Source organism: Aotus nancymaae, unplaced genomic scaffold (assembly GCF_030222135.1).
Source record: "Aotus nancymaae isolate 86718 unplaced genomic scaffold, 86718_ANA_hifiasm-v0.15.2.pri h1tg000008l, whole genome shotgun sequence".
Taxonomy (NCBI): Eukaryota; Metazoa; Chordata; class Mammalia; order Primates; family Aotidae; genus Aotus; species Aotus nancymaae.
The window spans coordinates 37,884,217-37,907,649 of record NW_026988419.1 but is presented as its reverse complement, the minus strand read 5'-3'; the positions used below and the strand labels follow the sequence as shown (position 1 = coordinate 37,907,649).

Genomic DNA, 23,433 nt, shown 5'->3' with positions numbered 1-23,433 from the left:
ATTCTGTTGGTTGCCAATTCACTCTAATGACTGTTTCTTTTGCTGTGCAGAAGCTGTGGAGTTTGATTAGGTCCCATTTGTCTATTTTGGCTTTTGTTGCCAATACTTTTGGTGTTTTGGTCATGAAGCCCTTGCCTACGCCTATGTCCTGAATGGTTTTGCCTAGGTTTTCTTCTAGGGTTTTTATGGTGTTAGGTCTTATGTTTAAGACTTTAATCCATCTGGAATTAATTTTAGTGTAAGGTGTCAGGAAGGGGTCCAGTTTCTGCTTTCTGCACATGGCTAGCCAGTTTTCCCAACACCATTTATTAAACGGGGAATCCTTTCCCCATTGCTTGTTTTTGTCAGATTTGTCAAAGATCAGATGGTTTTAGATGTGTGGTGTTGCCTCCGAGGCCTCTGTTCTGTTCCATTGGTGTATATCTCTGTTTTGGTACGAGTACCATGATGTTTTGATTACTGTAGCCTTATAGTATAGTTTGAAGTCCAGTAGTGTGATGCCTCCCGCTTTGTTCTTTTTGCTTTGATTGACTTGGCTATGCGGGCTGTCTTTTGGTTCCATATGAAGTTTAAGGTGGTTTTTTCCAGTTCTGTGAAGAAGGTCATTGGTAGCTTGATGGGGACTTTTTTTTTTTTTTTTTTTTTTGAGACAGAGTCTTGCTCTGTTGCCCAGGCTGGAGTGCAGTGGCGCGATCTCAGCTCACTGCAACCTCCACCTCCCAGGTTCAAGCAATTCTCCTGCCTCAGCCTCCTGAGTAGCTGGGATTACAGGTGTGTGCCACCACACCTGGCTAATTTTTGTATTTTTAGTAGAGATGGGGTTTCACCAGATTGGTCAAGCTGGTCTCGATCTCCTGACCTTGTGATCTGCCCATCTTGGCCTCCCAAAGTACTGGGATTACAGGCGTGAGCCACCATGCCCAGCTAATTGCCTCCTTCTAAGGCAATTCTTTTTTCTTCTTCTTTTTTTTTTTTCCAGAAAAGAGATAAAGAAAGGAAGAAAATAGAGAAAGAAGATAAAAGGAAGGAAAGAAGAAAGAAAGAAAGGAAATATGAGGAGAGAGAGGAAAAATGAAGGAAGGAAAGAAAAATAGAGTGGAATGAGAAGAACATCACTTAAAGTGAAAAAGAAACTACTTTCAATAATCAGAGTACCTGTTACTTCCCAAAATCAGAAAAAAAAATTTAGGACCAGGTGCAGTGGTTCATGCCTGTGATCCCAGCACTTTGGAAGGCCAGGACAGGTGGATCACTTGAGGTTAAGAGTTTGAGACCAGCCTAGCCAACATGGTTAAACCCTATCTCTACTTAAAATACAAAAATTAGCCAGGAGTGGTGGCACATCCCTGTAATCCCAGCTACTCCAGAGACTGAGGCAGGAGAATTATTTGAACCCAGGAGGCAGAGGTTACAGTGAGCCAAGATTGCGCTGCTGCACTTCAGCCTGGGTAACAGTGAAATTCTGTCTCAAAAAAAAAAATAAATAATAATAAATTTTGTCAGACACTCTTATTATAAGTAATGGTTTACATTTGGATTTAAAAAAAAAAAAAAAAAAAAAAAAAACAGGCTGGGCGCTGTGGCTTATGCGTGTAATCCCAACACTTTGGGAGGCCGAGGCGGGTAGATTACGAGGTCAATAGATCGAGACCATTCTGGTCAACATGGTGAAACCCCATCTCTACTAAAAATACAAAAAAAAATTAGCTGGGCGCGGTGGTGCGTGCCTGTAATCCCAGCTACTCAGGAGGCTGAGGCAGGAGAATTGCCTGAACCCAGGAGGCGGAGGTTACGGTAAGCCGAGATCACGCCATTGCACTCCAGTCTGGGTAACGAGCGAAACTCCGTCTCAAAAAAAAAAAAAAAAAAAGAGAGAGATCAAAACCATCCTGGACAACATGGTGAAACCCCATCTCTACTAAAAATACAAAAATTAGCCGGGCGTGGTGGCATTCGCCTGTGGTCCCAGCTACTCGGGAGGCTGAGGCGGGAGAATCGCTTGAACGGAGGAGGCAGAAAAAAAAAAAAAAAAAATATGTTTTAGATGTAGATTCCAGATTGTTTCCCATACCAAATGATACTAAAACAATAACACATTTGCTAAAGCAAAAGATAAGAAAAATGCCCACAAAGGGTGCTATTGGTATAGCTAATACAGTGGCAAAGTTGTTAAGACTGCTAATCCCTTTTGGAAGTCGGTGCAACTTGATGAGCAGATACACGAAAGATATTAGTGGGAGATCTGAGATAACCAACGATAATTAGAAAAGTCCATTTTTAGCAGAATGCATTCTGGGGCAGAAATAAGTTTAAATGCAGATTTTCTGGCACAATAACTAAAGTGATTATTAGGCTTTCTTGACTAATATTTCTATAAATTTATAAAACTGAAATCAGCCCAGCCTGGGCAATATAGTGAGACCTCATCTCTAGAAAAAAATCTAAAAATTAGCCAGGCCTAGTGGCATGAGCTTATAGTCCCAGCTACTTGATGGGCTGAGGCAGGAGGATCGCTTGAGCCCAGGAGGGTAAAGCTACAGTAAGCCATGATTGCACTATTGCACTCCAGCCTGGGCAGCAGAGCAAGACAACAGAAGAAAAAAAAAGAAAAAAAGTGAAATTACAATAAGCAATTGTCAAAAACCAATATTTTCTCCTTCCATAAACAGAAAATACTTTGTAAAATAATTTTGCTCTAAAAATTATCACTAGAACATGCTTTCCTTCATTCTTTAAGTTTTTTTTCTCTTTTTTTTTTTTTTTTGGCTGGTCCCAGTGGCTCATGCCTGTAATCCAGCGCTTTAGGAGGCCAAGGTGGGTAGATCATGAGGTCACAGGAGTTCAAAACCAGCCTGGTGAAGATGGTGAAACCCTGTATCTACTAAAATACACAAATTAGCTGAGAGTGGTGGCGGTGCCTTTAATCCCAACTACTCAAGAGGCTGAGGCAGAGAATTGCTTGAACCCGGGAGGCAAAGTTTGCAGTGAGCAGAGATTGCGCCACTGCACTCCAGCCTGGGTGAAGAAGTGAGACTCCATCTCAAAAAAAACCAAAAACAACAAAAAAAGTTTTCTTTTTCTTTTTTAGGCACCAAAATTTTTATTGACCCCCACCCCCTACTTTCTTTTAACATTATAAACATTGTATAAACATTTTAAACCAAATTACTCTTTTCGACCCAGGGTTGTGATAAAAAGCATTCTGTTACAAAGTGGTGGTGGATCTATGCTTGCTTTTACTTTTTCTGGTCCCTCTCAACCTCTGGCTGTCGCTTCTCTGTTCTCTCTTTTTTTTTTTTTTAAGAGATGGGGTTTCTCCGTGTTGGTCAGGCTGGTCTTGAACTCCCGACCTCAGGTGATCTGCCCGCCTCAGCCTCCCAGAGTGCTGGGATTACAGGCGTGAGCCACCACACTGGGCCTCTCTGACCTCTTTTGGTTGTTCCTTAACAGTCTATTCTTATCCCTGTAAAATATGAACTAAAAGTATCAACCTCATTGTTACATAGTTTAAAAGAAGGCCCACTCCGTCTCCACTAAAAATACAAAAATTAGCTGGGTGTGATGGCACATACCTGTAATCCCAGCTACTCAGGAGGCTGAGGGAGAAGAATTGCTTGAACCCCAGAGGTAGAGATTGCAGTGAGCCGAGATCGCACCACTGTACTCCAGCCTAGCAACAGAGCAAGACTCCGTCTCAAAAAAAAAAAAAAAAAAAAAAAGTCCCAGCACTAAGCCAGGCTTTCAGAAATATTCCAACTCCAACAGTAGTTCCTCCTTGCCCTTCAATGTAGCTCCTTTTTATCTGTCACGGGCTTAGGAACTATTGAACTTATAAACAAGCACATGGATATAAGTCCATAGGCCAGGTGAAGGCCTAGGTGGTAAAATACATGGGCTTTGTGAGCCCATTATTGACTTCCTGGATGATGAAGGACTGACTTAGTGAACAGTTCAAGACCACTGAGCTCATGGTTCCCTGTGGCTGTCTCCATTGCATCTCCATTATAACCAGGGCTTATGGAGGGCCCCTGAATTCCCTCTGCCACATTTGGAACCCTACGAGGGATGCAGTAAAGTCCAAAAACTAAGTGAACAGCTCCAAGGAGTCAGTGGGGGGCACTGACAAACCAATCACAAAGTGGGTGCCATCTGCTCTTGGGCAGGAGAGGCAAGGCCCAAGTAAGCACAGCAGCTAGAAGGTATAGGGCAGGCCTGACTCTCAGTAGCAGTAGGGATCAGACTTGAAGGGGCCATCACGGGACAGGGCCTGCTTCTCATTCAGCTTGCTCCGGTGGGCTTCAAGCACTGCTTCATCCAGCTTCTTGGGCAGAAAGTGAACTCTAATGGGATACTTCTCTGGGTAGGTCCACAGCTCAATCTGTGCCATCACCTGGTTGGTGAAGGAGTTACTCCTCAAAGAGCTGAAGTGACCCATAGCACAACCCAGGTTGACCAGCCAGCCCTCAGCCAGCAGGAGGATGCAGCACCCATTCTTTAACCAGGAATGGTCCACCTGAGCTTGATATTCATCTTCGCCACAGCATTCCTGTTGAGCCACTTGACATCAATCTCCATGTCAAAGTGCCAGTGTTACCATGATGGCATTATCCTTCATCTGCTTAAAGTCCCGATTGAGGATGATGTCATTACAGCCTGTGGTGGTGACAAAGATGTTCTCCTGACAGGCCTTGTCCATGGTTGTCACCTCATAGCCCTCCATGGCAGCCTGCAGTGCATTGATGGGGTCAGTCTCAGTGACAATGACATGAGCCCTAAAACCCTGAGGGCCTGGGCACAGTCCTTGCCCACGTTGCCATAGCCCACTATCACTACTACCTTGCTGGCAGTCACCACATCTGTGGCCCACATGATGCCATCTATAAGGGACTCTGGCTTGCTCTTGGTGACAGGCGTTCTCATTGATGGCAGGCACCTGCAGGATCCAATCACTCATCATCTTGTGTAGGTTATGGACCTCAGTGTGGTCTCCTGGGAGATGCCTCGGATGCCCAACAGGAGCTGTGGGAACTTGATGTGGATGAATGATGTTGAGGGGCCCATCCTTTTAGTTCGCTGTCTGTTGGATGCACCACTGGTACTCCTCGTCTGTTTCTCCCTTCCAGGCATACACTGGAATGCCAGCCTCGGCAATGGCAGCCACCACATGATCCTGGGTGGAGAAGAGGTTGCAGCTGGACCACTGCCCCTCGGCACCCAGGGAGATGAAGGTTTCAATGAGATGGCAGTCTCCACTGTCATGTGCAGACAGCCGGCAATGTGGGCGTCTTTCAGTGGTTTGGAAGTCAAGTACAACTCCCGCCCGCACATTAGGCCCAGCATCTCATCCTCTGCAATGTCCAGGGTCTTGTGTCCCCAGGAGGCCAGATCCATGTCAGTGACTTTGTAGACCAGTTTGTCAGACATGCTGGAGGCACTTCCGCATGGAGTGGGGGACACAGGTGAAGGAGGCCGGGCCTTTGACTGGGGACAGACATGGCACAGTGGTACTAGGCAGAGCAGTTTAGGTTTTTATGTAATTTCTCATAAGTAAACAGTTCACAAATTGATACTCTTGATTCATTTTCAATATCAGTCAGGCTAGGAAATTAGGGAGTAGATTAAATATATATATAAATATATATAAAGAGAGAGACAGGGTCTGGTTTTATTGCCTGCACCAAGGGCAGTGGTGCAATCTTGGTTCACTGCAGCCTCGGCTCTAGCAATCCTCCCACCTCAGCCTTCCAAGCAGCTGGAACTACAGGCATGCCACCACACCTGGCTAGTTTTTGTATTTTTTGTAGAGGGTTTAGCGGAAGTAGACACATAATTTTTAAAAACACTTTATAAGTTAAATATATAATGTGGCCATGGTAATTCACTAAGTTCATGAGACACTGAATTCCTAGATCACTTTATCTTTAGAAATTAAGGCCAGGTGTGTGGTTCACGCCTGTAATCCCAGCACTTCGGGAGGCCAAGTCTGAGAGCATCACTTGAGTTCAGGAGTTCAAGACCAGCCTGGGCAACAGAGTGAGACCTCTTCTCTATTAATTTTAAAGAACAAAAAAACTAAAATTTAAAAAATTATTTTTTATTATTTTTAACTGAACCTCAGCAGGTCCAGTTTTAGATAGGGAGAATTATTCTGTATTTTAATTACAGTACGACTCATTAGTTAATCTCCAGTAAGTCTGACCAATTTATTCCAATAAATTCATTTTCCACTTTGCTAAATAGAGATAATAGCCCTTACTTCATAGGATTGTTTGGAAGATTAAAATGAAATAATGCATGTGAAAATGCTTAGTGCAACGTCTAGTGTCTTACTAGTGCACAGTAAGCATGCTATAAAATTACCAGCTGGGCCGGGCGCGGTGGCTCACGCCTGTAATCCCAGCACTTTGGGAGGCCGAGGCGTGTGGATCACGAGGTCAAGAGATCGAGACCATCCTGGTCAACATGGTGAAACCCCATCTCTACTAAAAATACAAAAAAATTAGCTGGGCATGGTGGTGCACGTCTGTAGTCCCAGCTACTTGGGAGGCTAAGGCAGGAGAATTGCTTGAACCCAGGAGGCAGAGGTTGCAGTAAGCCGAGATCGCGCCATTGCACTCCAGCCTGGGTAACAAGAGGGAAACTCCGTCTCAAAAAAAGAAAAAGAAAAAAAAAATTACCAGCTGCAGACCAGGCGCAGTGGCTCATACTTGTAATTCCAGCACTTTGGGAGGCCGAGGTGGGCCGATCACCTGAGGTCAGGAGTTCGAGACCAGACTGACCAACATGGAGAAACCCCTTCTTTACTAAAAATACAAAATTAGCCAGGTATGGTGGTACATGCCTATAATCCCAGCTACTCAGGAGGCTGAGGCAGGAGAATTGCTTGAATCCAGGAGGCAGAGGTTGCAGTGAGTCCAGATCACACCATTGCACTCCAGCCTGGGTGACAGAGCAAGACTGTCTCTAAAAAATAAATAAATAAAATTACCAGTTGCAATAGTGTTATTGATGATGGCAATGATGATGCCTGTTGTACAAGGGTCCTAAACTTCTTCCAGAGGTTTCTAGTTTTACCTAAACTAAAAGGTAAGCCCCACCCTCCTCACCTCTCTTGTTCTCCTTGAGAATGCAATTTTTATACAGAAATAAAATGTTACAATTCCAGCATCATGTGGACTTACAGGATGCCAGAATTCTAACTTTATTTCTTAGTAATTCCTACTTACTTACAGTAGTTCCAACTTCACTTTTCAGTAATTCTTATTTAAGGTGTATGTAGACTTGAAGAATGACAAAGCCATCCTTGGCGGGTGCAGTACCTCACACCTGTAATCCCAGCACTTTGGGAGGCCGAGACGGGCAGATCACTTGAGGTCAGGAGTTTGGGACCAGCCTTGCCAACATGGTGAAACCCCATCTCTACTGAAAATACAAAATTGGCCGGGAATGGTGGTGGGGCCTGTAGTCCCAGCTACTTGAGAGGCTGAGACAGGAGAATTTCTTGAACCCAGGAGGTGGAGGTTGCAAGTGAGCCAAGGTCGCACCACTGCACTTTAGCCTGGGCAACAGAGCAAGGCTCTTTCAAAAAAAAGAAAAAGAAAAAGAAAAAAAGAGAAGAGAAGAGCCATCCTTGAATTCTTTGGGAGATGTTTCTGAAGGGAGAGAACTCACAAAGTCAGCACTGTTTTATTTGACATTTGCTCATTTTGCAGTGAAAACTACACAGGAAATTTCTTAGAATCATCACTTCAAAGGTGCAAGTTGTAATGTCATTTATGTCTCAAGTGTAAAATTGTAGCCCTGCAGAGTTTGATAAAATTGTAAAATGGAGTTTGGAAATTTAGGAACAAATTATCTGTGCTGAGAAAAACAGAGAGAATTAACAAGCTATAAAAATTACAAAAGCTAGAAATCTGCAGTAGATTAGGATTTGATGGGAATGCATGGTGATGCTAATTAGGAACAGCAAATCCCTCCCAAAAGATCGTCACAGGAATACCTTAGACTGAGGCAGGCTCAGACCATTTTGACCTTATCTCTTCCTGCCAAGGCAGAGGGAAATTTATTTAAGGGAAAGCAGAATTGGCATTCTTCTTTGGACCTAGAGCACCTGGAAAAGCTGTTGCCAGGGTAAGTCTTCTTATGTTCCACCCCCCGTAGGTGTAGGTGCATCTTTACTGAGGCAGGGCAAAGATATTTAGTGCCTCTCTGACATGACTGTGTATTTCTGTACTGTTTAAGCACTTGAACTTGATGTTGTGGGGCTGGCACCCGACCAAGATTCAAGGATGGTGGAGTGCTTCTGGTGTATTAATGAAATACTTTATTGAAGACAGAAACTACAGAATAGAAACTGACTATCCAGGCCAAGCGCAGTGGCTCACACCTGTAATCCCAGCACTTTGGGAGGTCGAGGCGGGTGGATCACGAGAGATAGGGTGTGAGGTCAGGAGATGGAGACCATCCTGGCTAACACAGTGAAACCCCATCTCTACTAAAAAAAAAAATTAGCCGGGCGTAGTAGCAGGCGCTTGTAGTCCCAGCTACTCAAGAGGCTGAGGCAGAAGAATTGCTTGAACTCCAGAGGTGGAGGTTGCAGTGAGCCAAGATCGTGCCATTGCACTCTAGCCTGGGTGACAGAGTGAGACTCCATCTAAAAAAAAGAAAAGAAAGAAAGAAAAGAAACTGACTACCCAAAGAAAAATTTTGTCAACTTTGAATCTAAGATTCGTGTACCTTGTCCACATTCTCTTATCCAACCTCCTTTCTCATCTTATTAGCAGAGAAACAAATCTAGGAACGACTAAGTCTAGTAGCAAAAATAAGTGGTTGGCACATAGAAAACTAAATTATATATATTAATATATACACAGGAGATCATTTATTTGAAGCTTTAAATTATTAGATCTATGTTTTTAAAAGCAATTCAATATAAAAGGAAACAAAACTGAGATGACTGGTTTCTTTGCCATCTCTCTAAGCAATATGGTGTTTCGTCTAATATCTTATGAATCAGTAGTGTGGGACCACATAATCATAATTGTGAGGAATCGTGTAAGACAAAGATTATAGATTTGATTTGTTCCTCTCAATGTTGCTTTCAATTACAAGGGTCTAGATTCTAGGATCATGCAGAATGTTGGATATATGACACAATTCTCAGGCAACATTGTTTAAGGCAATATAGAAAAATGTAAAAAAAATTATGTCTGTTTTAACTTTCCTGGTAACCTTTTTTTTTTTTTTTTTTTTTGAGACACTGTCTTGCTCAGTCATCTAGGCTGGAGTGCAGCGGCACAGTCTTGGCTGACTGCAACCTCCATGTGCCAGGTTCAAGCAATTCTCATGCCTAAGTCTCCCAAGTAGCTGGGACTACAGGCATGCATCACCAAGCCTGGCTAATTTTTGTATTTTTAGTACAGATGGGGTTTCACTGTGTTTACCAGGCTGGTCTTGAACTCCTGGCCTCCCTCAAGTGATCCACGTGCCTTAGTCTCTCAAAGTGCTGCTAAATTATGGGCAACTTTTCTGATAAACTTTTCAATTCAGATAAAAAGGAAACAATGACAAAAAAGTTTTAGCTCCTACTGCATGAAATATATAATTTTTGTCACAGATAGTAGTGCATATATCTATGCTGATGATTCATAACATCACAGTAATTTGCACAGTCGATGATACACTAGAGTCCTTCAGTTAACAGTTTATAGTTTGAGGCTTGTGTGTAATTTTGTAAAAAAAATAATAATAAGCCATTTGATCAGCAAAGATTTTCAAGTTGATTAGAAAATGGAACTAGTAAAATACTGAATCAGTAAAATACATACAATTGTAATGAAAAAGGTATACTGCTAGCATGACCGTATGTCTTTAAAGTGATCATGAATCCCCAAATACCTAAATTATGTGATGAGGGAATGTATTCAGAAAAATTAGGGGTTGAACTAAAAATTTTTCTACTCACACCTGTAGTCCCAGCACTTGAGGAGGCCAAACAGGCTGGATCACTTGAGCTCAGGAGTTTGAAACCAGCCTGGGCAACATGGTGAAACCCTATCTCCACCAAAAAAAAAAAAAATTAGCTGGATGTGGTGGTGCAGACCTGTATGCAGGCCTGTAGTCCTAGCTACTTGGGAACCTGAGGCAGAAGGATCACTTGAGCCCAGGAGGCAGAGGTTGCAGTGAGCCATGATCATACCACTGCATTCCAGCCTGGATAGCAAAGCCAAACCCTGTCTCAAAAATTTTTTTTTCTATTCTAAACAAGTCATTTAGAAGCACTGATTCAAACTGCAAAACACTTTTATGAAATGGTGAAACAGAATAATATTAAGTGAATGTAAAAAGGGACTAGGAAGGACAAGAGATGATGACAATAAATGCAGATAAATTTCCATACAATGTAAAGTATGCACATTAAAACTTTTTGTTTGTTTGTTTGTTTGTTTTGGCCTAGGCTGGAGTGCAGTGGCGCTCACTGCAACCTCCACTTCCAGGTTTCAAGTGATTCTCCTGCTGCAGCCTCCCAAGTAGCTGGGACTACAGGCGTGTGCCACCATGTCAGCTAATTTTTTGTATTTTTAGTAGAGACGGGGTTTCAACATGTTAGCCAGGATGGTCTCGATCTTCTGACCTCTTGATCCGCCCACCTCGGCCTCCCAAAGTGCTGAGATTAGAGGCGTGAGCCACCGCGCCCAGGCACCACATTAAAACATTTAAAAAGCATGTGCAGTTTTCACAATGCCGGCCTTAAAAGTCAAAGAATCAAAAATAATACAAAGAGAAATTGTACAATACAGAGACAAAGTTGCGGTCATTAAACAGTACTTAATACCTTCTGGGGAACTAATATTGAACTTTGAAAATGAGTAAAAAAATTTCAATTTCAAATCCTGGTTTATATTATATATATCCTCCACTGGAATTGCTTTGTAGTCTTTTTAAAAAATGTTAATATGTTGCACCTTGAGATTAGCTGTGGCCAGGGTATAATTTTTAAAATAAAAGAAAATTACTTACAGGCCCAGACAGTTCAGTAGGCATTTCAGGTTAGTGCCAACTGCTAAGTGTACCCGGGGTGGGGAGGAGTGTCCAGTCCCTGGGATAGAAGCACAGATTCCAGGCTGTTGGAATGGCTGAAGTGTGAATTAACTCTGTTGGTGCAAACTCTCTTCCAGCTCGAAATATTCTCAGCTCCCCAGTGCAGCAGGCCCATCCCAAGTTTAGATTTCTGAAAACTTCTCTCTTGGAAAGTATGTTATTTGTACTTCTTGTTGAATGCCTTCAAATTAAAAAAAAAAAAAAGGAAACACAAAAACAAAAAAACTAAGTATGTTATTTATTTTTATTTATTAAAAATAATGTTTTTTTGAGACAGTCTCCCTCTGTCACCCAGGCTGGAATACAATGGTGAGATCTTGGCTCACTGCAACCTCCTCCTCTAGGGTTCAAGAGATTCTCATGTCTCAGCTTCCCAAATAGCTGGGACCACAAGTGCACACCACCATGCCCAGCTAACTTTTTGTTGTATTTTTAGTAGAGATGGGGTTTCACCATGTTGGCCAGGCTGGTCTTAAACTCCTGACCTCAGGTGATCTACCTGCCTCAGCCTCCCAAAGTGCTGGGATTACAAGCGTGAGCCACCACGCCCGGCCCTAAAGTATGTTATTTAGAAGGGTAAAACCTCTGAAAGAAATAATATTCTGGAAATGAAGGTCAAGAGTAGCTTTAGAGAAATCTTGATGATTATTTTGCCATTCACCAAAACAAAGCAATGAAATGAGCACACTGAGTAAAACTGCAACACATCACTAATGTAAATCTGGAGGAGTTTTGTTTTGTTTTTCTTCTATTGTCATGGGTGATAGTGGTAGTGTTTGCATCTTTTGTCTTTGATTCAATCTTCAGGCTGTTTGTCATGCAATAATTTTAATAACTAAAAAAATAAATTTCAGATTTTTTTTTTTTCCAAGACAGAGTCTCATTCTGTCACCCGGGCTGGAGGGCAGTGGTGCTATCTCCGCTCACTGCAACCTCTGCCTCCCTGGTTGAAGCAATTCTCCAGACTCAGCCTTCCCAAGTAGCTGGAATTACAGGCATGCATATCTACCTCGGTCTCTCAAAGAGCTGGGATTACAGCCATGAACCACCACGCCTGGCCCAATTTCAGATTGTCTTTATTTGACCTACTGTATATAGCCAAGTAGATATTTCTTAATCCTGGCTAAAACCTGTGCTGCTCTAGTCTTAAACTCTCTTCTTAACCTCACACTGAGGCTCTGGCCATTAGATTATCCACTAAAGTCTCAGTTGCCTTTTTCCTTAGGATGCGATTCATATGTACCTCAGAGACCTGGAATGTCCACCTCTCAGCTTCCTTTCTCTTTGCTAATCCTCTTCAACTCTTTGAGACTAGCATGAGCCACATAGTGAGACCTCATCTCCACAAAATAAAAATAAAAATAAAACAATTAGCCAGGCATGGTGGGATGTACCTGTGGTCTCAGCTACACAAGAGGCTGAGCTGGGAGGCTAAGCTGAGAGGATCACTTAGGCCCAGGACATTGAGGATTTTTTGAACTGTGATTACACTACTTTTCCATCCCCAACCTCCCATATTCCTCTTTTTTGATTACCACAAACTGGAGTACTTCTCATTTCTCAATGGCCAACACTGAAATGTTCATAGTTTAGGAAATTGTATCCAGAAATAAACCTGTGTGTAGTAGAATTTCTCATAAGGGTACCTCAGGTAAGTGAAGCATATCTTTCATATAAGTAAATAGTCCATCATTTGCTGTGAAACTCTAAGATTGAGATTTCAAGAACTGCAGAGAGGGCTGGGTGAGCCTCAGACACAGCACTCACTACACGCAGGGCCTGAAGGGCAACAATGGCCTGTAAAGTCAGGCCGCTGTCAGCAGGTCTTTGATTGCAGCTGCAATACTTGCAGACCAAGAGGTATTTTGCACTGTTTGAATCTCCACCTTTTAAAAACTACTATATACACCAATAAAATGCAATATTTGTAGGCTGCCCAGAGCTTATGGTATGTAGTATCTAATTCTAAAAGCCTTTCAAAGGAGTCAACATTAGCATTTTATTTTTTTTTTCCTTAGGAAAATAATAAATTAAGGCTAAATCCCTGGCTTAGAGATGAACTATTTCTGGCTCACTATCCTTCGGCCAAATGCCTTGACCACTCAGCACACTTCTAGGTGTGCCAACTAAAGCATTGGAACATGAGGGATAGGAGAAGGGAGAAGGGCATGACTTTGTTTTTGTCTGGAAACCTGGCTTGTGTACAAATAAGACCAAAGGAAACCAATAGTGTTTATAAGTAAAGGAATATTCTGGAATTGTGTAGGAGAAAGATCAAGGCCTCTCAGATGTCAAGGAAGACCCTAGAGCAGAAGCCCTGGCATCAAAGGCTGTGCATAAGGAGTAACGGTTCAGAGTAAAGAGAAGCTTGGCAACCTACCAAACCAGCACAGTTTCTCCCTATTCTTCTTATACTTGAGACATGTAAGTGGGATTTTGTCTCTTGTGCAGCTGCTAAGAGGAAGTGACTTTTGGATTGAAGGAAATAGAAAGATTAAATCAGAAAGAATCCAGGTTCAGAGTCTGCAAAGCTGTCTGGGTTGGCAAGTCAGGGTCTTGCTCTGTCACCCAGGCTGGAGTACAGTGGTGTAATCACAGCTCAAAAAAAACCTCAACGTCCTGGGCTTAAGTGATCCTCCCAGCTCAGCCTCTTGCATAGCTGAGACCACGGGTACCCTCACCACGCCTAGCTCATTGTTTTATTTTTATTTTGTGGAGATGAGGTCTCACTGTGTTGCTCATGCTGGTCTCAAACTCCTAGGCTCAAATGATCCTCCTACCTCCTCCCAAATTCTGGGATTATAGACGTGAGCCACCACACCTGGATAGTCTTTATTTTACCTCTGCTATGCTTTGCCTTGCTTCCTTTAGCCACTAAAGGTTTGTGGATAAGCAGTGTATATAGTCAGATTCCAACTTCTTCTCAAGTTAAGGCAGTGACATTCCAAAGTTAATGGATCGTGGCTTCATTTGTAAATCCGTGAAGGTAGGCTGCCCAAAATTGTAAAACATAACTCTAGATTTAACTTACTCATCCATTCGGTTAAAAGAAAGAGGATTTAATACAAAAAACTCAAAAGCCAAGTCAAAACTACCCTTTAAAGCAAAATGCTGACTCCAGTACTTTGGCAAAGTTTCTTTCCTTGATTGTAGTCATTTCAAGGAGAGGTTAACCTCTTCAAAGAAAAGAAGTTGAAGCAGAAAAATTAGCACTGATCTCATGTTAGGATTCAAAGGGCAGGATGGGGCTGTGTAATATAGTGATGGAAATAGGATAAAACCCTTGTTACTGTTTTCCAGAAGCTAATCTGAGGGTTGCCATGGTAACTCACCAGGGTACAAGACTGTTGTGAGCTTTAGGAAACAATTTTGGGATACATTCTTAAAAGATGATATCAGCTGCTTGCATCAAAAGGATGAGAAGTGGGGCACAGTGGCGTGCATCTGTAGTACCACCTACTCTGAAGGCTGAGGCAGAAGGATCGCTTGAGCCCAGGGGTTTGAGACCAGCCCAGGAAACATAGCGAGACCTTGTCTCTCTCTCTCTCTCTCTCTCTCTCTCTCTCTCTCTCATACACACACACACACACACACACACACACACGCACACGTAACAGAAGAGTCTTTTGGAAGTGAATCAAAACTGATTTAAGATTTTGGTTTGAATTTTTGTAAAAGTAGGTGTCTTGGGAGAAAAACAACAGAAAAAAGTCAACTGGTAAGTCTTGCCAAGCCTGTAGGAGAAGACTCACAGATTGCAGGGCTAAAAGAAAACTTGCAAGTCAAAAGCAATTGGAGCTATTTGGTAATTTAAATATGCACATTCTGTAAGAATTGAAGCTATCTGCTATTAGCTTCTTTGTTACCCTCTTGGTATTTTAGAAGACTCCAAATTCAGTGCATTTGATCCTACTGTTTTTCTATATTCTTTTCATTCTGAAGTCATTGTTTCTATATATATTAAATATATATAAATCACTATATACTTCTTTTCCCCTTTTACAGAAAAGCTAAATTTAAAAAGGGTGTCATTGCAGCAGTTTACTTTCAGAACAATTATTTCTAGTAGAAGCTATTTAACTAAATACATAGGACCCTGCAACTAGATTTTCACCTTCATTTTAATTTTAAGCTTGCCTCTGGCTTTTCGGATTGGAGTACCATGTCTCTCTATAAGCATAAGAATCTGTACAAACAAGACATGTTTTCTTTAGCTTTTCTAGAAAATTGGGGGTGGGGATATTGTGGACTGCAATGCAAAATTTACAACAACATTTAAGACAAAACACAGAACTTGAAGGAAGTTTTGTATTTGTGGCAGCCCAGTTTAATGATAAATATACCCTCTTAGGCTCCCAGACAATTCCCATGATTAGTACTTTAAGGAAAATTTTTAAAAGCCACTATTCAAGCCGTCTCCTGGGGATTCCTGAGGACCAATCCAAACAGTGCAATATGAAAACCCCAGATTACTATTTAATCATTTGGATTTAGTTTATGGCATTTTGACTTTGTTTTCTTCCTTTCTTTTTATTACAGCAATTACAGGGTGGAGTGTAGGTTACTGTGACTTTAAGTCAAATATCAGCAAACTACTTCCCACAGACCAAATCCCATCCATTGGCTGTTTTTCTACAGCTTGCAAGCTAAGAATATTTTGTATACTTTCAAGTGGCTGAAAAAAAATCAAAAGAACATTGGTTGGCATATAAAAATTATATGGAATTTGAGTTTCGGCTGTAAGTAGAGTTTTATTGGAACATGGCCTCACTCATTTGTTTACACATTGTCCAGGGCTGCTTGCATGACAAGGGCAGAATTGTGTAGGTGCCACAGAGACCGCATGGCCGGCCAGCAAAACCTAAATATTTATTACCCAACCCTTTACCGATCTAAATCATTATCTCCACTATTGCCAAGTTACAGCCTGAGTTATCTAAAGAGAAAACATTAATCAAATTACATTAATACTCCACTAATGAAGGCTATTCTTATGCAAGTTCATTGTCCTGATATAGAAACTGAAAGGGTGGAGACCAGATGTGGTAGGTTTGACAAGAAGGCAGATAAGATACTCAAGGAGAAAACAAGAGTAATCTCTTCCAGAAACAATGGAAAATTTTCCAGTGATGTTTGCTCATAGGTGTCCTTTTTTATCAGAAACCAAAATGCCTTACTTTCCATCATAAGTAAACTCTAAAGACACTGCCACTTACCCAGCGATTTTCTTCCAGAAGAATTAATGATCAGTATGTGCAAGTTCAGCTTCTGACCTTAATTATCAAACTGAGATTGAATGTTCTGGGAAAATGACAAAAGAAAGGAAGCATTTAGATGTGTGTCTCCTGAGACTTAATTCATCTTTGATTAACTGAAGAAGCCATAAGAATATCTTTCTGGGCAAAGAATAACCAACTTCCTTTAAACAGAGGAGTTAAAAATCTAGTTGTAAATCTAATTTAGCTAAGTCTATTATCTTCTATTAAAGCCTAAAGAGTGCAGTATTTTTTCTTGGGTCCTAGGAAATAAAAAAAACGCACACAAGAAAACAAAAAACCAGAACAATTGAATTTATAATTGTATGACAGCTTTATCAAAGTGCTTCTCAGTTATCCTGCTGATACACATAGTAGGTGATGTTGGTAGGGGGTAAATGTTTGCTTGAGTATGCCTGAGATTATACACAATTCCAGGAATCCCTGGCTGTATTGAAACCCCTAATTTCACACTCAGAATTGTAGAATGCAAATGAATATAAGGAAAGCTATGAATCCACTTTTGTATATGTATTAAATAAACTTCAAACTTTTGTGCCAATTTTACAAATTGTGAACAACAAATTAATTGACATGTCTTGTTGTATCTTCTCATTTGGTCTTGAGGTGTCTCTCTCTGGAGAGTGACAATAAATTCTAGCCATGTCCTGATGGGGCTTCAGGAAAGGTGGATATGGATGTTTAGAGGGTGTTTTTCACAGGATACTTCTTTATGATGGTGGACAGCCTAATGTCTAAGTGTCCAACCTCTGACCAGGTGTCCCTCTCACAGGAAACTTGTTTATATTGGCAGACAAACTTGTGACTCTTATCTGACTTGTATCCCCTTTACTCCTGCAAGGAAGCCAATCTCTAAGAGAGCCCTGACCAGGAAAGAAGTTAGGTTCAGCTCTGTCAGCCAGGTGAGACACAGAGGAGACCACTCAACAAAACACATGAAGAAACAGAAATTTATTACTTACAGGTCCCGGAGAGAAGAAGGCTGCACGTCTAGAAGGAGAAATGCGAAGTGGGGACCCATCCAGGACACACATGCTCAATGGAGAGGAAGAGAGAGGGAGAGAGAAAGACATGTGGGCCAAAGCCTTTATTGGGGTCCAGGGTGTTACCTGAGCAGGTTTCCAGTGGGGCGTTCGAATTGATGAGTCTATAGCAAGCAGGCACGAGTTCCATGGAGGCACTTGTGGACTAAGGTGGCCACTGAAGCATATCTGTGAAGTCCATGCAGGGTGTGGGGGTCAGTGGGGTGAGTCAAGTAGGTTGTATCTAGCTCTACAATAGGGAGGTGGACAGTAAGAGGCTGATAAGACATCTGGATCAACCACACTGAGGAACTGGGAAGAAGAGACAGAACTGAAAACTGTCAAGGATGAGGAAGCCCTGCTTCTGGTATGAGAAAGCCCAACTTATACTCAAAATGGGTGCCAAGGCAGCATGAAATTATGAGAATGTGCTATAACCTCACACAAACTAGTCACAGCATCTCAGCTGAATGCAAACGATGACCTTAGAGAGAACACATTTAAGTTGAGCAATGTAGCCAAAATATTGGATGGCTTGACTCTTTAGCCCCTTTGAAGCATTCTTTGGGTAGCAACCTTGGTAACAGTGGAGTTAGTTGATGCCTTCAGCATCAGTGTCACAGTCCTTCTGTGAAATGATGCTCCTGGAAGTGAGTTTAACAGACTCTTACAGCCCTGCATTTGGGTCCACCTCTTGCACACATAACCCCTTTGATATCCATTGCCCACGAGTGCTGTGGGCTGTTCAGTCCCACTGAATGCAGATACAGGTAAGGGATCAATCCTCATCTCTGTGCCATTCCCCACAAGCTGCCAGTGCTTCTGAGAAATCTCACTTTCTTCATTAACTGCTGGGGAGAATATTTCATTGCATCAGAATTATTTACTTCTGTGCACGCTCTGTAGCATTTTCAAGAATGTGCTCATTTTCATTAGGCTTGAACAACCTTCTTCCAAGGTTGTACCTTCTCAGAATCTTTTGCCCTTAAATATGTAAGACAGCAGGAATGAGCATCTATCAAAATCATTTGATATGAAAAATTATCCAATACATGGTGCCTTTTAACAAGTTACAGAAATAGAAGGAAAAATTATGGTATGATGGGTGTAGATTACAAGGATACCTGCTTTTAAAGAGAAAATGAAATGTCCTAAGTCAACACACTGGGCTTCTCAATGTCTTCTATCTTTTACAATGGCTTCATCAGACATGAGTAGCAGAACTGACCAGCAGATCAGTGGGGCCAGTGCGAAGCAGCAGTAAAGTAGTACAAGGCAAGTTAAGATAATCGTTGCATATCTGCAAAGAATCTTCATTCCCCAAAGAGTTAAAAGTCTAATTGCCAAAGAGAGGAATGCAGCTGTCATCTTGAAATGGAAGAAATTCCCCTCAGCTATGCATATGGTGGTTGGCAGTATGTTCTGCAGAAGCTAGGGAGACTCCTCTGAATATAGGGCTTGTTGCAAAAACTGAGATTTAATTAATGTCACATCTCTAGATACTGAATTCTTATGATATAGAACCCAGTTTCTGGGAATGGCCTACACTACTTGGCAGCCACAAATCCAGCAGTAAGGCTGCCCACAGAGCCCTGTCCATCTGGTTGGACTTTCTTTTCTCTATTTTTGCCTCCTAATTAGGAAATTCAAGCTTTTTTCCCCTCTTGATTTATATATGTCTTTCTTTTTGACTTTTGAACAATATTATTTCTTTTGGTTTATTTTTCTTATTCTCTTAAATGTTTTTACCAATCAATAAAGACTAAGTTTTTTCCTTTTTTTTCTGTTTGCTTCTTCCATTCTGTCTTTAGTAACTATGTTATTTCACTTTTAAATATGAATATGCTGCTGCTTTCAAACATACTCTTTCAAAAGAAATGGTAGGATTTTATAGATTTTCTTAGCAAGTGAGAAATTGATTTAGCAACATGTCAAAAACAAATTTTACTCTTGATTAGATTGGAGTTTTTGGTCATGTATACAGCATTTTTTTCCAACTTCTATTATTATGATCCATTTTCTGATTCATTAATTTCTACTCTTTATTGTTTTTCATCCTTCTGTTTACCTTAAGTTTAATTTGTTCTAGTTGCTTAATGTGAAAGCTTAGTGCATTTGTTTTAAACTGTTCTGCTCTTCTAAAATAAGAATTTAGTGTCACAAATTTCTCACCAAACACTGCTTTGGCAGCATACAGTAACTTTTATTTATTTATTCATTTTTTGAGATACAGTCTTGCTCTATCACCTAGGCTGGAGTGCAGTGGTGTGATCACAGCTCACTACATTGATTTCCCAGGCATAAGCAATCCTATCTCCACTTCCCATGCAGCTTCATACCATGAAGTAAACAGTACTCATACAAGTGTACAGTGATGTTCCACGCACCCCATCTAACACAGCTTGCTCAAATTTACAGGTAGACTGACATTTTCTTTCACATGTACTGCAGGTAAAGCTGGTTAATGATGATCACGAGCAGGTGCTGTAGCTTTCACGGTGTTACTTCTTTTATCTAAATCTTCTGGTAAACTTGGGTATAGTAGGGCTTCATGGGGATCCACATATTTTTAATAATACTTTGAAGCATCCTGGCGCAGGAAAGACAGCTCAGGGAGCACCACAAATGCCCAGCTAATTTTTATATTTTTTTTGTAGAGACAGAGTTTCACTATGTTGCCCAGGTTTGTCTGGAACTCCTGGGCTCAAGTGATCCAAGATTCGTCCATCTTGGCCTCCAAAAGTGCTAAGATTACAGGTGTAAATGACCACACTAGGCCCAATATGTTGTATTTTAAAGTTGTATTCCCATCAAAAGATTTTCGTATTCTGTGCTATTTAGAAGTATGTTGCTTAATTCAAATATGTGAGGATTTTCCATGTATCTTGAAAATTATTGATACCTTTTTCTGTGGAGAAGGAAAGATTTCTTATCCATTGCTAAGTCCATAGCAGAGACCCCTATAAAAAAGACATTAACAGCCAGGTGTGTTGGCAAGGCAGAGGATCCTTTAAAACCAGCCTGGGCTGTAAAGACCCTGTCTCTACAAAAAATAAAAAAATTAGCCAGGCATGGTGGTGCATGCCTATAGTCCCAGCTACTCAGGAGGCTGAGGTGGGAGGATTGCTTGAGCCTAAAAGGTCAAGGCTGCAGTGAGCCATTATTGTGCCGCTGCACTCCAGCCTGGGCAAAAATGGGAGACCCTGTTTCCAAAAACAAAATAAATAAAAGACATTAACAAGAAAAGCGTACACACTTATTTCATGTTGGGTGACATGAACACATTCATTACGGAAATGAGGAAACAGGGAAACCTGTATATTTTTATGCTTAGGTTTGATGAAAGTGGACAGTTGCATTAAAGTATGATTGGAGGACAAAAGGGGTAGGAACTAATGTTAATAAACTGGGAGAACTTAGCAAGCGAGGGTCCTTGTAATGACAGTCTTATGACCTGCCTCAGCTTCTGCTGTTTTCTCAAATGTCAAAGTATGATATTTTGGGCTAACATCTCTTGAACCCCATAATTTCCTTCCATTATGGCCAGGAATTTAAATTTTAAATTCTTACAAATTTATCCATATGTATTTAAGTCCAAATTTTATGTAATTTCTTGAATGTTTCATTTATAATGAAAAAAATGTGAATTGCTATTTTTGGATGGACTGTTCTATATATGTCATTTAGTTCAAGTTGTTTGATAGTATTGATACAGTTTGTTCACTGCTGCATCCCAAGTACCTAGAACTGTAGCTTCTTTGCAAATACTTGTTGTGTGAATGAATGAATGAATAGGTGATCTATATTATGATGATAATTTTCATTTTCACCTTTGCCTAGAATTCTAAATATTAGGCTGGCTGAATAATAATTCTAATCTAACTAGTGTATCTACACTAGCACCCAAGCAATTGCATGTGTGTATTAAGTTGAAAAGCCATGTAGGTTGCATTTCTAGGTCTATCACTGCAGTGTTTACTGCATTTTCTCTGATTATTTAAACTTCAAGAGATTGCTGCCTTTCAATATTGTCCTAAAATAAAACATACCAGAGAAAAAGACCTCAAATATATATACAAGTCAGTACAAATTTGATTTCATGGCAAACAGCTGAGGATGGGTAGGGACTGAGGCCAGAAAAAAGAGAGATGGCACTAATTTTTCTTTTTTAACTTTAAGTTCCAGGATACATGTGTAGAATGTGCAGGTTTGTTACATAGATATACACGTACCATGGTGGTTTGCTGCACCTATCAACCCATCATCTAGGTTTTAAGCCCTGCATGCATTAGGTATTTGTCCTAATGCTCTCCCTCTCTTTGCACCCTACTCATCAACAGGCCCTGGTGTGTGATATTCCCCTCCCTGTGTCCATGTGTTCTCATTGTTCAACTTCCACTTATGAGTGAGAACATGTGTTTGGTTTTCTGTTCCTGTGTTAGTTTGCTGAGAATGATGGTTTCCAGCTTCATCCAAGTCCCTGCAAAGGACATGATCTCATTCTTTATTATGGCTGCATGGCACTGACATTTTTATATCCTAAGTACATTCTTGAATGATTGCAAATTTCTTATTGCACTCTCTCTTTACAGAGCTTTGGTTTCTTTGCATAACTCTTTGCAAAAGAGCTATCAGCCATGTTTGTGGCACAGGAATAAAAATGGCAGTACTTGCGATAAAGATAATCAGTCTTTTTAGAGTAGCCTCACCATCCCCTCAAAAGTTATATTTCATGTTTTTTTCTTTTTAAATTCAAGCAAATAAATATTATTTTTATTCTGAGAATTTTACAACATCCTGGAAATTACTATAAATATATTAACTTGCTAGAAAAATTATGATTTCTGGATTGGGATTGTGACCAATTTAGAATTTTATAACTAGAGTCGTAATTCGTGCAGTCTTCAAATGTGGCAGGAGGATTATAGCTTTCTTTTTTCTTTGTTTTCTTTTCTTTTTTTTTTTTTTTTTTTTTTTTTTTTTTGAGATGGAGTCTTGCTCTTGTCACCCAGGCTGGAGTGCAATGGTGCGATCTCTGCTCACTGCAACCTCCGCCTCCTGGGTTCAAGCAATTCTCCTGCCTCGGCCTCCCCAAGTAGCTGGGATTACAGGCATATGCCACCACAACCAGCTAATTTTTGTATTTTTAGTAGAAATGGGGTTTCACCATGTTAGCCAGGCTGGTTTTGAGCTCCTGACCTCAGATGATCCACTTGCCTCAGCCTCCCAAAGTGCTGGTATTACAGGTGTCAGCCACCGCGGCCAGCCAGGGTTCTATTTTTCTTAATGGGTGCATCAAAATTAATCCAGGTTAAGTTTGCACACTATTAATGTTGAACTCTGCTGTCATTTCAGTTCTCTAAGAGACTAATACCTTTTTCTTCTTTATCTTTCTTAACTTCCTCTAAGAAAACTTTGCTAGAAATCAAGTCCGGCCAGTTTTGCTAGTTCTTGCCTTAAGTATAAGTGCTATCGTTAAAATCATAGAGTCCTGCATGCTAGTCTGAGATGTTTTTAATTAGGCCAAAACATGTCTTAGCCTGAGAATGTATCCGCATAATTCAGGTTTTAATATATAAGAAAGCTAGCCAAGAGAAAATTATATGTGGATTTTTGTTGTTGTTATTAAATGTACTGAAACTAATTTAACTTGATTCTCTGTAAAAATCTTTCCTCTACCTCCTGAAATGTTTTAATTATATACTGCTCTGAGTATGCCAACAATCACTTGACATTCTGTTGTTTTTAGCTCATGGTCACCTACTTTTCTCTCCTATTTCTTCTCTTGTTACTCCCACCGCTTACTACCACCCAAAAGGGCTTCTTTGTGTCTTGTTTTATGTAATCAGGAAGAATGATTCTGCGTTGGTATGAAAGAGAATCATTCCAAATCTAACAAGAACCGTTCAATTTTGAGAACCTGAGAAGGAGACCACTAGTCATAGTTTTAGGACTGTCACTGCCAGACATAGGCCTCTTGCAGGAGCCCTTGCTGGAAACAGTGAGGGCTTGTGTGAAGACTCAGGCAAGGGGGC

General features: G+C 40.9%; 1 protein-coding gene, 1 long non-coding RNA gene and 1 pseudogene across 2 annotated transcripts in view; 1 reads left to right on the top strand and 2 right to left on the bottom strand.

Moving 5' to 3' along the window:
* The window catches only part of SLC39A10 (solute carrier family 39 member 10), a 167,813-nt gene that overhangs the window by 5,402 nt on the left and 138,978 nt on the right, over positions 1–23,433 (top strand). The window lies entirely within an intron of this gene.
* LOC105718368 (adenosylhomocysteinase-like) lies at positions 4,220–5,424 on the bottom strand (annotated as a pseudogene).
* Positions 11,031–17,693, bottom strand: LOC105718395 (uncharacterized). Its single transcript, XR_001107756.2, has 3 exons — positions 17,486–17,693; positions 16,317–16,401; positions 11,031–11,281 (listed from the first exon to the last, which is right to left on the bottom strand). It is a non-coding gene; the product is annotated as an uncharacterized LOC105718395 (long non-coding RNA).